General features: G+C 51.2%; 12 non-coding genes across 12 annotated transcripts; 8 read left to right on the top strand and 4 right to left on the bottom strand.

The window, feature by feature from the left end:
* Positions 1 to 225: 225 nt before the first annotated feature.
* Trnap-ugg (transfer RNA proline (anticodon UGG)) lies at positions 226 to 297 on the top strand. The gene has a single exon. It is a non-coding gene; the product is annotated as a tRNA-Pro (tRNA).
* Positions 298 to 933: 636 nt separating this feature from the next.
* On the bottom strand, positions 934 to 1,006 carry Trnav-uac (transfer RNA valine (anticodon UAC)). Its single transcript has one exon. It is a non-coding gene; the product is annotated as a tRNA-Val (tRNA).
* Positions 1,007 to 1,227: 221 nt separating this feature from the next.
* Positions 1,228 to 1,299, top strand: Trnap-cgg (transfer RNA proline (anticodon CGG)). The gene has a single exon. It is a non-coding gene; the product is annotated as a tRNA-Pro (tRNA).
* Positions 1,300 to 3,089: 1,790 nt separating this feature from the next.
* Positions 3,090 to 3,161, top strand: Trnap-ugg (transfer RNA proline (anticodon UGG)). Its single transcript has one exon. It is a non-coding gene; the product is annotated as a tRNA-Pro (tRNA).
* A 636-nt stretch (positions 3,162 to 3,797) lies between these two features.
* Trnav-uac (transfer RNA valine (anticodon UAC)) lies at positions 3,798 to 3,870 on the bottom strand. Its single transcript has one exon. It is a non-coding gene; the product is annotated as a tRNA-Val (tRNA).
* A 221-nt stretch (positions 3,871 to 4,091) lies between these two features.
* On the top strand, positions 4,092 to 4,163 carry Trnap-cgg (transfer RNA proline (anticodon CGG)). Its single transcript has one exon. It is a non-coding gene; the product is annotated as a tRNA-Pro (tRNA).
* Positions 4,164 to 5,953: 1,790 nt separating this feature from the next.
* Trnap-ugg (transfer RNA proline (anticodon UGG)) lies at positions 5,954 to 6,025 on the top strand. Its single transcript has one exon. It is a non-coding gene; the product is annotated as a tRNA-Pro (tRNA).
* Positions 6,026 to 6,661: 636 nt separating this feature from the next.
* Trnav-uac (transfer RNA valine (anticodon UAC)) lies at positions 6,662 to 6,734 on the bottom strand. The gene has a single exon. It is a non-coding gene; the product is annotated as a tRNA-Val (tRNA).
* A 221-nt stretch (positions 6,735 to 6,955) lies between these two features.
* Trnap-cgg (transfer RNA proline (anticodon CGG)) lies at positions 6,956 to 7,027 on the top strand. Its single transcript has one exon. It is a non-coding gene; the product is annotated as a tRNA-Pro (tRNA).
* A 1,790-nt stretch (positions 7,028 to 8,817) lies between these two features.
* Positions 8,818 to 8,889, top strand: Trnap-ugg (transfer RNA proline (anticodon UGG)). The gene has a single exon. It is a non-coding gene; the product is annotated as a tRNA-Pro (tRNA).
* A 636-nt stretch (positions 8,890 to 9,525) lies between these two features.
* On the bottom strand, positions 9,526 to 9,598 carry Trnav-uac (transfer RNA valine (anticodon UAC)). Its single transcript has one exon. It is a non-coding gene; the product is annotated as a tRNA-Val (tRNA).
* A 221-nt stretch (positions 9,599 to 9,819) lies between these two features.
* Trnap-cgg (transfer RNA proline (anticodon CGG)) lies at positions 9,820 to 9,891 on the top strand. Its single transcript has one exon. It is a non-coding gene; the product is annotated as a tRNA-Pro (tRNA).
* Positions 9,892 to 13,616: the final 3,725 nt, after the last annotated feature.

Genomic DNA, 13,616 nt, shown 5'->3' with positions numbered 1-13,616 from the left:
TGCCTTCCCTTGACACTGAGAAACCACATGACGAAAGTGAAACACCACCGTCTGTTCATCTGCAGAGCGCGATGAAATTATTCACTCTACATTCATTGCCTTTAATATTCTTGCCATCAGTGGTGGGCGCTGCCTTCAGAAAGCGCTTTTCTTCCTGATTTACATGAAAGTTTGTGTTCCTCGGAGGTGGACTGCTTGGGATTACCTTCACTGCTAGCAGCAGGTGGCTCGTTGGTCTAGGGGTATGATTCCTGCTTTGGGTGCAGGAGGTCCCGGCTTCAAATCCCGGACGAGCCCTATCGTTTTGACCGTGCTGAAGAGTAGGTGGAGCTCACCCACGTTTGTAGCTCTGCAATGAAGAACAGATGCGTGCCGCAGCACGCTGTGTGTGGCCCTACGGTCATGAGGGGACCGTTTGATATGGCAAGAATCTGATACCAGTAAATTACATAGGTCGATTTCTGTAGAAGAGCCGACAGTAATCTTGCATGCTACGGAAAAAAAAGGTTGTCTTTGCAGAACGTGTGCACCGTGATTGGAGACGAAGCTCAATCGTGGAGCAGTCTACCTTCATCTGATTAGCGACAACGTCAACCAAAGCGTGGGATACAAGACTGAGCGTAGTTAAGAGTTTCTCACTATTAGTTAGGTTCACGCTTCAAGAGAGTTGTGACAAGGCGAGTGCAAAGAGCTCAGGAAAGCCAGTATGAAGCGAACTTGAAGTAGTCTTGAAGAAATGGATACTAAATTTTGCCGGCCAGAATGGGGCTACGAGCGTTCTGAGTTACTGAATACCGGTGCACTATGGGAGCAAGAGCATTTGACAGTAAAATAACGCGATATCGGTGTAGCACACGACATTTATTATCCCTGCATACGCAGACGTGACGTTATCTCGGAAATGGAATCCGAAAACGGGTTTAAAAAAAGTCGTGCTTCCGCCCGGGATCGAACCGGGGACCTTCTGCGTGTAAAGCAGACGTGATAACCGCTACACCACGGAAACGACGGTTTTGCCGTTGTACTACCTGGAAAACCGTAGTTCCAACAGATTTTTCCTGCGTAAGCAAGGGCATCGGCTACGAGCTCCGTCCGATTCTAGAAGTTGCTATAGTAAAAGACAACGATAAAAACAATCAAACCGCAACAGCCAGGGAGAACGCTGGGTGAGCAGTAGCTCTGCACGGTGATACCAAGAACGGAGGCGTTACTCATGTGCATCGAGAAGGCTCGTTGGTCTCGGGGTATGATCCCTGCTTCGGGTGCAGGAGGTCCCGGGTTCAAATCCCGGACGAGCCCTTGCGTTTCGTGCAAACGTGTGGCGACTACTGGCATGCCGGCGGCTGTTCCGCGCATTTCCAGCCCTCCAGGTAAGCACAAAAACCAAGTAGCCGCTTCTGAAAGAGTTTCATGTACCATTTGAGCCATCTGCAGCCTGGTGGTTGGACGTTTGAAATTGATTTAAATGTTCACCGTAGAGATTGTAGCAAGTGTCTTGTTGAGTGCGACAAAAATGTGTTTCCGCCCGGAATCGAACCGGTGACGTTCTGCGTGTTGGCAGACGTGATAACCGCTACACCACGGAAACTGCTACGCTGTGAGCTCCACACGTGACACAACTTGAGGACGATCGCAACTTTGGCGTAAAAATCACTTTGCGGAAACGCACAATGCAGGAATTTCGCATTCGTACCTAACAATCGACAGCACCCTTGCCTGTCTGAATGCCACCATGAATAAGAGCCCAAGAAGTCGTCGGCAATGAACGCGGCCGAGTCCTCGGTAGCATCAGCTACTCTTGCTTTCCGTAAGAGCTACCGCCAATTCGCGCAGTCGCTATTGCAAATGATGTCACCAAAAGCAATCACTTCGTTAGCGGCAAGGAGCCCGGGCCCAGCGGTAGCTCTACATGGAGGCACCAGCAGCCCCGACAGGCCGCCGCTGGCGCGCCGGCGCCCGGACCCGCGACCCCTAATGACGTTGCAGTCGATGTATTTCTTAATATCGCTTTTCGAAGAAGCAAGCCAGGTGTAAATCACACAGTATTTTACTGATGATCTGGAAACGCAAATTTAGAACAAGTAGAACATTATATAAAATTTTGTTGTGTGGTCGAGCGGTACCCACCCTTCGCTCTTCCCAGATTATCGTTGCTGCACGGAATGATTGTTAAAGCACCGACGGCTTCAGAGTTCGTCTTCTCCAACGTTTGCTTTTGCAGTACATTCCGCAATCTTTTCGTTATGAGTCGTCTGTTTCGGTTTCCCCATGTAGTTTTGCTCACAGCTCCCGACTTCTCTTAACCCCGAGCCACCACTAGCCGAAAATTCCGCACTGCAGTCTGGTCAATCTGCAGAGCTCGATAAGAGCATCGCGGTCGTTCCTGAGCTAATGACACGGCCGTATCTGTAGTTGTTCCCAGATGTCTCCCACAGCAACGGCCTCCCGGACGCCTGCATTACAGGAGTACGCCACTACTCCCAGCCATACAATTGCATTTGAAAGCAGAATAACATGAGCTACAGAGCAACTCCGATTTTTGTGTCTGACCTACTTCTAATGATACTGTGGTCGGTTTACTTACTACTATCGCTGCTGGACGAAGCAGACCAGTTGAAAGCCACACGGTATTCTTGTAAAGAACAGGTAATGGAAATTTAGGTAAAACGATATCAAAAAAATTTGCGTGGTGGAGCGACACATACAGTTGGCTCTTCGTAGATGATCATTGCTGCACGGAATAATTCTTAAGGCACAGACGCCTTCAGGAGTCGTGTTTGGAAGTTTTGCTTGCAGTATATTCCGCTATCTTTTCGTTATGAGTTGGTGTTTCGGATTCCCGGTGTTCTTTTGTTTAGTGCATTTGCCTTCCCTTGACACTGAGAAACCACATGACGAAAGTGAAACACCACCGTCTGTTCATCTGCAGAGCGCGATGAAATTATTCACTCTACATTCATTGCCTTTAATATTCTTGCCATCAGTGGTGGGCGCTGCCTTCAGAAAGCGCTTTTCTTCCTGATTTACATGAAAGTTTGTGTTCCTCGGAGGTGGACTGCTTGGGATTACCTTCACTGCTAGCAGCAGGTGGCTCGTTGGTCTAGGGGTATGATTCCTGCTTTGGATGCAGGAGGTCCCGGGTTCAAATCCCGGACGAGCCCTATCGTTTTGACCGTGCTGAAGAGTAGGTGGAGCTCACCCACGTTTGTAGCTCTGCAATGAAGAACAGATGCGTGCCGCAGCACGCTGTGTGTGGCCCTACGGTCATGAGGGGACCGTTTGATATGGCAAGAATCTGATACCAGTAAATTACATAGGTCGATTTCTGTAGAAGAGCCGACAGTAATCTTGCATGCTACGGAAAAAAAAGGTTGTCTTTGCAGAACGTGTGCACCGTGATTGGAGACGAAGCTCAATCGTGGAGCAGTCTACCTTCATCTGATTAGCGACAACGTCAACCAAAGCGTGGGATACAAGACTGAGCGTAGTTAAGAGTTTCTCACTATTAGTTACGTTCACGCTTCAAGAGAGTTGTGACAAGGCGAGTGCAAAGAGCTCAGGAAAGCCAGTATGAAGCGAACTTGAAGTAGTCTTGAAGAAATGGATACTAAATTTTGCCGGCCAGAATGGGGCTACGAGCGTTCTGAGTTACTGAATACCGGTGCACTATGGGAGCAAGAGCATTTGACAGTAAAATAACGCGATATCGGTGTAGCACACGACATTTATTATCCCTGCATACGCAGACGTGACGTTATCTCGGAAATGGAATCCGAAAACGGGTTTAAAAAAAGTCGTGCTTCCGCCCGGGATCGAACCGGGGACCTTCTGCGTGTAAAGCAGACGTGATAACCGCTACACCACGGAAACGACGTTTTTGCCGTTGTACTACCTGGAAAACCGTAGTTCCAACAGATTTTTCCTGCGTAAGCAAGGGCATCGGCTACGAGCTCCGTCCGATTCTAGAAGTTGCTATAGTAAAAGACAACGATAAAAACAATCAAACCGCAACAGCCAGGGAGAACGCTGGGTGAGCAGTAGCTCTGCACGGTGATACCAAGAACGGAGGCGTTACTCATGTGCATCGAGAAGGCTCGTTGGTCTCGGGGTATGATCCCTGCTTCGGGTGCAGGAGGTCCCGGGTTCAAATCCCGGACGAGCCCTTGCGTTTCGTGCAAACGTGTGGCGACTACTGGCATGCCGGCGGCTGTTCCGCGCATTTCCAGCCCTCCAGGTAAGCACAAAAACCAAGTAGCCGCTTCTGAAAGAGTTTCATGTATCATTTGAGCCATCTGCAGCCTGGTGGTTGGACGTTTGAAATTGATTTAAATGTTCACCGTAGAGATTGTAGCAAGTGTCTTGTTGAGTGCGACAAAAATGTGTTTCCGCCCGGAATCGAACCGGTGACGTTCTGCGTGTTGGCAGACGTGATAACCGCTACACCACGGAAACTGCTACGCTGTGAGCTCCACATGTGACACAACTTGAGGACGATCGCAACTTTGGCGTAAAAATCACTTTGCGGAAACGCACAATGCAGGAATTTCGCATTCGTACCTAACAATCGACAGCACCCTTGCCTGTCTGAATGCCACCATGAATAAGAGCCCAAGAAGTCGTCGGCAATGAACGCGGCCGAGTCCTCGGTAGCATCAGCTACTCTTGCTTTCCGTAAGAGCTACCGCCAATTCGCGCAGTCGCTATTGCAAATGATGTCACCAAAAGCAATCACTTCGTTAGCGGCAAGGAGCCCGGGCCCAGCGGTAGCTCTACATGGAGGCACCAGCAGCCCCGACAGGCCGCCGCTGGCGCGCCGGCGCCCGGACCCGCGACCCCTAATGACGTTGCAGTCGATGTATTTCTTAATATCGCTTTTCGAAGAAGCAAGCCAGGTGTAAATCACACAGTATTTTACTGATGATCTGGAAACGCAAATTTAGAACAAGTAGAACATTATATAAAATTTTGTTGTGTGGTCGAGCGGTACCCACCCTTCGCTCTTCCCAGATTATCGTTGCTGCACGGAATGATTGTTAAAGCACCGACGGCTTCAGAGTTCGTCTTCTCCAACGTTTGCTTTTGCAGTACATTCCGCAATCTTTTCGTTATGAGTCGTCTGTTTCGGTTTCCCCATGTAGTTTTGCTCACAGCTCCCGACTTCTCTTAACCCCGAGCCACCACTAGCCGAAAATTCCGCACAGCAGTCTGGTCAATCTGCAGAGCTCGATAAGAGCATCGCGGTCGTTCCTGAGCTAATGACACGGCCGTATCTGTAGTTGTTCCCAGATGTCTCCCACAGCAACGGCCTCCCGGACGCCTGCATTACAGGAGTACGCCACTACTCCCAGCCATACAATTGCATTTGAAAGCAGAATAACATGAGCTACAGAGCAACTCCGATTTTTGTGTCTGACCTACTTCTAATGATACTGTGGTCGGTTTACTTACTACTATCGCTGCTGGACGAAGCAGACCAGTTGAAAGCCACACGGTATTCTTGTAAAGAACAGGTAATGGAAATTTAGGTAAAACGATATCAAAAAAATTTGCGTGGTGGAGCGACACATACAGTTGGCTCTTCGTAGATGATCATTGCTGCACGGAATAATTCTTAAGGCACAGACGCCTTCAGGAGTCGTGTTTGGAAGTTTTGCTTGCAGTATATTCCGCTATCTTTTCGTTATGAGTTGGTGTTTCGGATTCCCGGTGTTCTTTTGTTTAGTGCATTTGCCTTCCCTTGACACTGAGAAACCACATGACGAAAGTGAAACACCACCGTCTGTTCATCTGCAGAGCGCGATGAAATTATTCACTCTACATTCATTGCCTTTAATATTCTTGCCATCAGTGGTGGGCGCTGCCTTCAGAAAGCGCTTTTCTTCCTGATTTACATGAAAGTTTGTGTTCCTCGGAGGTGGACTGCTTGGGATTACCTTCACTGCTAGCAGCAGGTGGCTCGTTGGTCTAGGGGTATGATTCCTGCTTTGGATGCAGAAGGTCCCGGGTTCAAATCCCGGACGAGCCCTATCGTTTTGACCGTGCTGAAGAGTAGGTGGAGCTCACCCACGTTTGTAGCTCTGCAATGAAGAACAGATGCGTGCCGCAGCACGCTGTGTGTGGCCCTACGGTCATGAGGGGACCGTTTGATATGGCAAGAATCTGAAACCAGTAAATTACATAGGTCGATTTCTGTAGAAGAGCCGACAGTAATCTTGCATGCTACGGAAAACAAAGGTTGTCTTTGCAGAACGTGTGCACCGTGATTGGAGACGAAGCTCAATCGCGGAGCAGCCTACCTTAATCTGATTAGCGACAACGTCAACCAAAGCGTGGGATACAAGACTGAGCGTAGTTAAGAGTTTCTCACTATTAGTTACGTTCACGCTTCAAGAGAGATGTGACAAGGCGAGTGCAAAGAGCTCAGGAAAGCCAGTATGAAGCGAACTTGAAGTAGTCTTGAAGAAATGGATACTAAATTTTGCCGGCCAGAATGGGGCTACGAGCGTTCTGAGTTACTGAATACCGGTGCACTATGGGAGCAAGAGCATTTGACAGTAAAATGAGGCGATATCGGTGTAGCACACGACATTTATTATCCCTGCATACGCAGACGTGACGTTATCTCGGAAATGGAATCCGAAAACGGGTTTAAAAAAAGTCGTGCTTCCGCCCGGGATCGAACCGGGGACCTTCTGCGTGTAAAGCAGACGTAATAACCGCTACACCACGGAAACGACGGTTTTGCCGTTGTACTACCTGGAAAACCGTAGTTCCAACAGATTTTTCCTGCGTAAGCAAGGGCATCGGCTACGAGCTCCGTCCGATTCTAGAAGTTGCTATAGTAAAAGACAACGATAAAAACAATCAAACCGCAACAGCCAGGGAGAACGCTGGGTGAGCAGTAGCTCTGCACGGTGATACCAAGAACGGAGGCGTTACTCATGTGCATCGAGAAGGCTCGTTGGTCTCGGGGTATGATCCCTGCTTCGGGTGCAGGAGGTCCCGGGTTCAAATCCCGGACGAGCCCTTGCGTTTCGTGCAAACGTGTGGCGACTACTGGCATGCCGGCGGCTGTTCCGCGCATTTCCAGCCCTCCAGGTAAGCACAAAAACCAAGTAGCCGCTTCTGAAAGAGTTTCATGTATCATTTGAGCCATCTGCAGCCTGGTGGTTGGACGTTTGAAATTGATTTAAATGTTCACCGTAGAGATTGTAGCAAGTGTCTTGTTGAGTGCGACAAAAATGTGTTTCCGCCCGGAATCGAACCGGTGACGTTCTGCGTGTTGGCAGACGTGATAACCGCTACACCACGGAAACTGCTACGCTGTGAGCTCCACATGTGACACAACTTGAGGACGATCGCAACTTTGGCGTAAAAATCACTTTGCGGAAACGCACAATGCAGGAATTTCGCATTCGTACCTAACAATCGACAGCACCCTTGCCTGTCTGAATGCCACCATGAATAAGAGCCCAAGAAGTCGTCGGCAATGAACGCGGCCGAGTCCTCGGTAGCATCAGCTACTCTTGCTTTCCGTAAGAGCTACCGCCAATTCGCGCAGTCGCTATTGCAAATGATGTCACCAAAAGCAATCACTTCGTTAGCGGCAAGGAGCCCGGGCCCAGCGGTAGCTCTACATGGAGGCACCAGCAGCCCCGACAGGCCGCCGCTGGCGCGCCGGCGCCCGGACCCGCGACCCCTAATGACGTTGCAGTCGATGTATTTCTTAATATCGCTTTTCGAAGAAGCAAGCCAGGTGTAAATCACACAGTATTTTACTGATGATCTGGAAACGCAAATTTAGAACAAGTAGAACATTATATAAAATTTTGTTGTGTGGTCGAGCGGTACCCACCCTTCGCTCTTCCCAGATTATCGTTGCTGCACGGAATGATTGTTAAAGCACCGACGGCTGCAGAGTTCGTCTTCTCCAACGTTTGCTTTTGCAGTACATTCCGCAATCTTTTCGTTATGAGTCGTCTGTTTCGGTTTCCCCATGTAGTTTTGCTCACAGCTCCCGACTTCTCTTAACCCCGAGCCACCACTAGCCGAAAATTCCGCACTGCAGTCTGGTCAATCTGCAGAGCTCGATAAGAGCATCGCGGTCGTTCCTGAGCTAATGACACGGCCGTATCTGTAGTTGTTCCCAGATGTCTCCCACAGCAACGGCCTCCCGGACGCCTGCATTACAGGAGTACGCCACTACTCCCAGCCATACAATTGCATTTGAAAGCAGAATAACATGAGCTACAGAGCAACTCCGATTTTTGTGTCTGACCTACTTCTAATGATACTGTGGTCGGTTTACTTACTACTATCGCTGCTGGACGAAGCAGACCAGTTGAAAGCCACACGGTATTCTTGTAAAGAACAGGTAATGGAAATTTAGGTAAAACGATATCAAAAAAATTTGCATGGTGGAGCGACACATACAGTTGGCTCTTCGTAGATGATCATTGCTGCACGGAATAATTCTTAAGGCACAGACGCCTTCAGGAGTCGTGTTTGGAAGTTTTGCTTGCAGTATATTCCGCTATCTTTTCGTTATGAGTTGGTGTTTCGGATTCCCGGTGTTCTTTTGTTTAGTGCATTTGCCTTCCCTTGACACTGAGAAACCACATGACGAAAGTGAAACACCACCGTCTGTTCATCTGCAGAGCGCGATGAAATTATTCACTCTACATTCATTGCCTTTAATATTCTTGCCATCAGTGGTGGGCGCTGCCTTCAGAAAGCGCTTTTCTTCCTGATTTACATGAAAGTTTGTGTTCCTCGGAGGTGGACTGCTTGGGATTACCTTCACTGCTAGCAGCAGGTGGCTCGTTGGTCTAGGGGTATGATTCCTGCTTTGGATGCAGGAGGTCCCGGGTTCAAATCCCGGACGAGCCCTATCGTTTTGACCGTGCTGAAGAGTAGGTGGAGCTCACCCACGTTTGTAGCTCTGCAATGAAGAACAGATGCGTGCCGCAGCACGCTGTGTGTGGCCCTACGGTCATGAGGGGACCGTTTGATATGGCAAGAATCTGAAACCAGTAAATTACATAGGTCGATTTCTGTAGAAGAGCCGACAGTAATCTTGCATGCTACGGAAAACAAAGGTTGTCTTTGCAGAACGTGTGCACCGTGATTGGAGACGAAGCTCAATCGCGGAGCAGCCTACCTTCATCTGATTAGCGACAACGTCAACCAAAGCGTGGGATACAAGACTGAGCGTAGTTAAGAGTTTCTCACTATTAGTTAGGTTCACGCTTCAAGAGAGATGTGACAAGGCGAGTGCAAAGAGCTCAGGAAAGCCAGTATGAAGCGAACTTGAAGTAGTCTTGAAGAAATGGATACTAAATTTTGCCGGCCAGAATGGGGCTACGAGCGTTCTGAGTTACTGAATACCGGTGCACTATGGGAGCAAGAGCATTTGACAGTAAAATAACGCGATATCGGTGTAGCACACGACATTTATTATCCCTGCATACGCAGACGTGACGTTATCTCGGAAATGGAATCCGAAAACGGGTTTAAAAAAAGTCGTGCTTCCGCCCGGGATCGAACCGGGGACCTTCTGCGTGTAAAGCAGACGTGATAACCGCTACACCACGGAAACGACGGTTTTGCCGTTGTACTACCTGGAAAACCGTAGTTCCAACAGATTTTTCCTGCGTAAGCAAGGGCATCGGCTACGAGCTCCGTCCGATTCTAGAAGTTGCTATAGTAAAAGACAACGATAAAAACAATCAAACCGCAACAGCCAGGGAGAACGCTGGGTGAGCAGTAGCTCTGCACGGTGATACCAAGAACGGAGGCGTTACTCATGTGCATCGAGAAGGCTCGTTGGTCTCGGGGTATGATCCCTGCTTCGGGTGCAGGAGGTCCCGGGTTCAAATCCCGGACGAGCCCTTGAGTTTCGTGCAAACGTGTGGCGACTACTGGCATGCCGGCGGCTGTTCCGCGCATTTCCAGCCCTCCAGGTAAGCACAAAAACCAAGTAGCCGCTTCTGAAAGAGTTTCATGTATCATTTGAGCCATCTGCAGCCTGGTGGTTGGACGTTTGAAATTGATTTAAATGTTCACCGTAGAGATTGTAGCAAGTGTCTTGTTGAGTGCGACAAAAATGTGTTTCCGCCCGGAATCGAACCGGTGACGTTCTGCGTGTTGGCAGACGTGATAACCGCTACACCACGGAAACTGCTACGCTGTGAGCTCCACATGTGACACAACTTGAGGACGATCGCAACTTTGGCGTAAAAATCACTTTGCGGAAACGCACAATGCAGGAATTTCGCATTCGTACCTAACAATCGACAGCACCCTTGCCTGTCTGAATGCCACCATGAATAAGAGCCCAAGAAGTCGTCGGCAATGAACGCGGCCGAGTTGGTTGGTTGGTTTGTGGGGGTTAAAGGGACCAGACTACTTAGGTCATCGGTCCCTTGTTCCATGACCATAACAATACACGAAGAAAAGTCCAACAAGCAATAAACACATAACAGAGACGACAAGGGACGACACAGTACAAGAAAGACATAGACAAAGACCAGAGAAAAGAGATTAAAAGACACACAGAGTGCGACGGTCATTGGCCGACCATGAAAATAAAACTGGAAAGGCCAACAACCAAGGGACACATTAAAACACCACAAACTAAAACCCCAGGCCAAAAGCCACAGTCGACACTAAAAAAAATTAAAAGGGGACTCTCATTTTGAATGATAAAAACCCCCTGCTCGAATAAAACGGAGAACTAAGTCAGCCATAGTAGAGTCATCGGTTAAAAGAGCAGGGAGTGTATCAGGCAGCGCGAACGTCTGCCTGAGGGCAGTTAAAAGTGGGCAGTCGAGTAAGACGTGTACCACGGTCAGGGCCAATCCGCAGCGACAGAGAGGCGGGTCGTCACGGCACAAGAGATACGCGTGCGTGAGCCGGGTATGTCCTATGCGGAGCCGGCAGAGGACGACAGCGTCCTTGCGAGACCCCCGCATGGAGGAGCGCCACACACTGGTTGTCTCCTTGACTGCCCGAAGTTTGTTGGGAGAGGGCAGGGTGCGCCACTCATCACGCCAAGCAGCAAGGACCTTCTGCCGCAATACGGATCGGACGTCACTCTCTAAAAGACCGATCCCCATGGCCGGGGAACTGACCGCCTGTTTCGCCAGTTCGTCAACCCGCTCGTTACCCGGGATGCCGACGTGACCCGGGGACCAAACAAAGGTGACAGAGCGGCCGCAACGGACGAGAGTATGGAGGGACTCCTGGATGGCCATCACCAGACGGGAACGAGGGAAACACTGGTCAAGAGCTCGTAAACCGCTCAGGGAGTCACTACAGATGACAAAGGACTCACCTGAGCGGGAGCGGAGAAACTCTAGGGCACGATAGATGGCAACCAACTCGGCAGTGTATACACTGGAGCCAGCTGCCAATGACCGTTGCTCACAATAATCCCGTAGAGTGAGAGCGTAACCAGTGTGACCAGAGACTACCGAACCGTCGGTGTAGGCCACCGCCGCGTTCGGAAACTCGGCCAGGATGGAAAGAAAGCGGCGGCGGAGGGCCTCCGGAGGCACTGTGACCTTCGGACCCTGTGCCAAGTCGAGCCGAAGGCACGGTCGGGGCACACTCCACGGGGGCAGACGGAGATTGGCCCGGAAAACAGGCGGCAGAGGAAAAAAGTCAAGGCCACGGAGAAGGTCCCGGAGGCGAACCGCAATGGGACACCCTGACCGGGGCCGCCTGTCTGGAACATGGACGATCGAGCGCGGGAACAGGAGACGGTAGTTTGGATGCCCTGGCACGCTATAAACGTGCGCGGCATAGGCGGCCAGAAGGCGGTCACGCCGGAACCGCAATGGAGGGACACCAGCCTCCACAAGTATGCTGTCGACGGGGCTTGTCCGGAACGCTCCCGTGGCGAGGCGGATCCCGCAGTGGTGTATGGGATCCAGCAATCGCAACGCCGAAGGCGAGGCAGAACCGTACGCCACACACCCATAATCAAGGCGGGACTGGATCAGCGCTTGATATAGGTGGAGGAGGGTGGACCGGTCGGCACCCCACCTGGTGTGGCTTAAGCAACGGAGAGCGTTTAAGTGCCGCCAGCATGTTTGCTTCAGCTGCCTAATATGGGGCAGCCAAGTCAACCGGGTATCGAACACCAGTCCCAAGAACCGATGCGTCGCGACCACAGCAAGAGGTTCACCGTCAAGGTAAAGGCGCGGCTCAGGGTGAACCGTGCGACGCCGGCAGAAATGCATAACGCAGGTCTTCGCGGCCGAAAACTGGAAGCCGTGCGCTACAGCCCATGACTGCGCCTTGCGGATGGCACCTTGCAGCTGCCGTTCAGCAGCGGCGATGCCACTGGAGCTGTAATATAGGCAGAAGTCGTCCGCATATAAAGAAGCCGCGACTGACGACCCCACCGCCTCAACAAGCCCATTGATGGCAATTAAAAACAGGGACACACTGAGGACAGACCCCTGTGGGACCCCGTTCTCCTGGACCCGGGAGGAACTATGCGACGCAGCTACTTGCACGCGGAAGGAACGATACGAAAGAAAATTCTGAATAAAAATCGGGAGCGGGCCCCTAAGGCCCCACTCATGAAGTGTGGCCAGGATGTGATGGCGCCAAGTCGTATCGTATGCCTTCCGCATGTCGAAGAAGACGGCAACCAGATGTTGGCGGCGCGCAAAGGCTGTACGGATGGCAGACTCCAGGGAGACCAGATTATCGACGGCAGAGCGGCCTTTACGGAACCCACCCTGAGACGGAGCCAGAAGGCCCCGAGACTCGAGGAGCCAACTCAACCTCCGGCTCACCATACGTTCCAGCAACTTGCAAGGAACGTTGGTGAGGCTTATGGGGCGATAGCTGTCCACCTCCAGCGGGTTCTTGCCAGGTTTCAATACGGGGAGGACTATGCTTTCCCGCCATTGAGACGGGAAAACACCCTCGACCCAGACGCGATTGAAAAGATCTAGGAGGCGTCGCTGGCAAGGCACTGAGAGGTGTTTCAGCATCTGGCTGTGAATGCGGTCTGGTCCAGGAGCCGTATCAGGGCAAGCAGAAAGTGCGCTCTGGAATTCCCATTCGCTGAAAGGAGCATTGTACGACTCCGCGTGGCGCGTGTGAAAGGAAAGCCTCCGACTTTCCAACCGCTCTTTCCGGGAGCGGAAGGCCAACGGGTAGTTCGTTGACGCGGAACACTGAGCAAAATGCTCTGCTAACCGGTCCGCAATCGTGTCGGAGTCGGTGCACACTGCTCCATTCAGCGAAAGCCCAGGGACAGAGACAGGTGGCCGATAGCCTTGGAGTCGCCGAATCTTGGCCCAAACCTGCGATGCGGAGGTACGGACGCCAATGGTGGAAACATAACGTTCCCAGCACTCCTGCTTCCGTTGGCGAATAAGGCGTCGGGCTCGGGCGCGGAACTGTTTAAAAGCAATGAGGGTCTCCAACGACGGGTGCCGCTTATGGCGCTGAAGAGCGATCTCGAATCGCCTCTGCGATCTCGGGCGACCACCACGGCACAGTCCTCCGCCGAGGTGCCCCGGATGGACAGGGAATCGCAGATGCCGCCGCAGAAACGATGCTGGTGGTGACCGACTGAACCACCGCATCAATCG

Source organism: Schistocerca gregaria, chromosome 2 (genome assembly GCF_023897955.1).
Source record: "Schistocerca gregaria isolate iqSchGreg1 chromosome 2, iqSchGreg1.2, whole genome shotgun sequence".
NCBI lineage: Eukaryota > Metazoa > Arthropoda > Insecta > Orthoptera > Acrididae > Schistocerca > Schistocerca gregaria.
The sequence above is the reverse complement of the archived record's forward strand: the minus strand, read 5'-3'. Positions and strand labels throughout refer to the sequence as shown.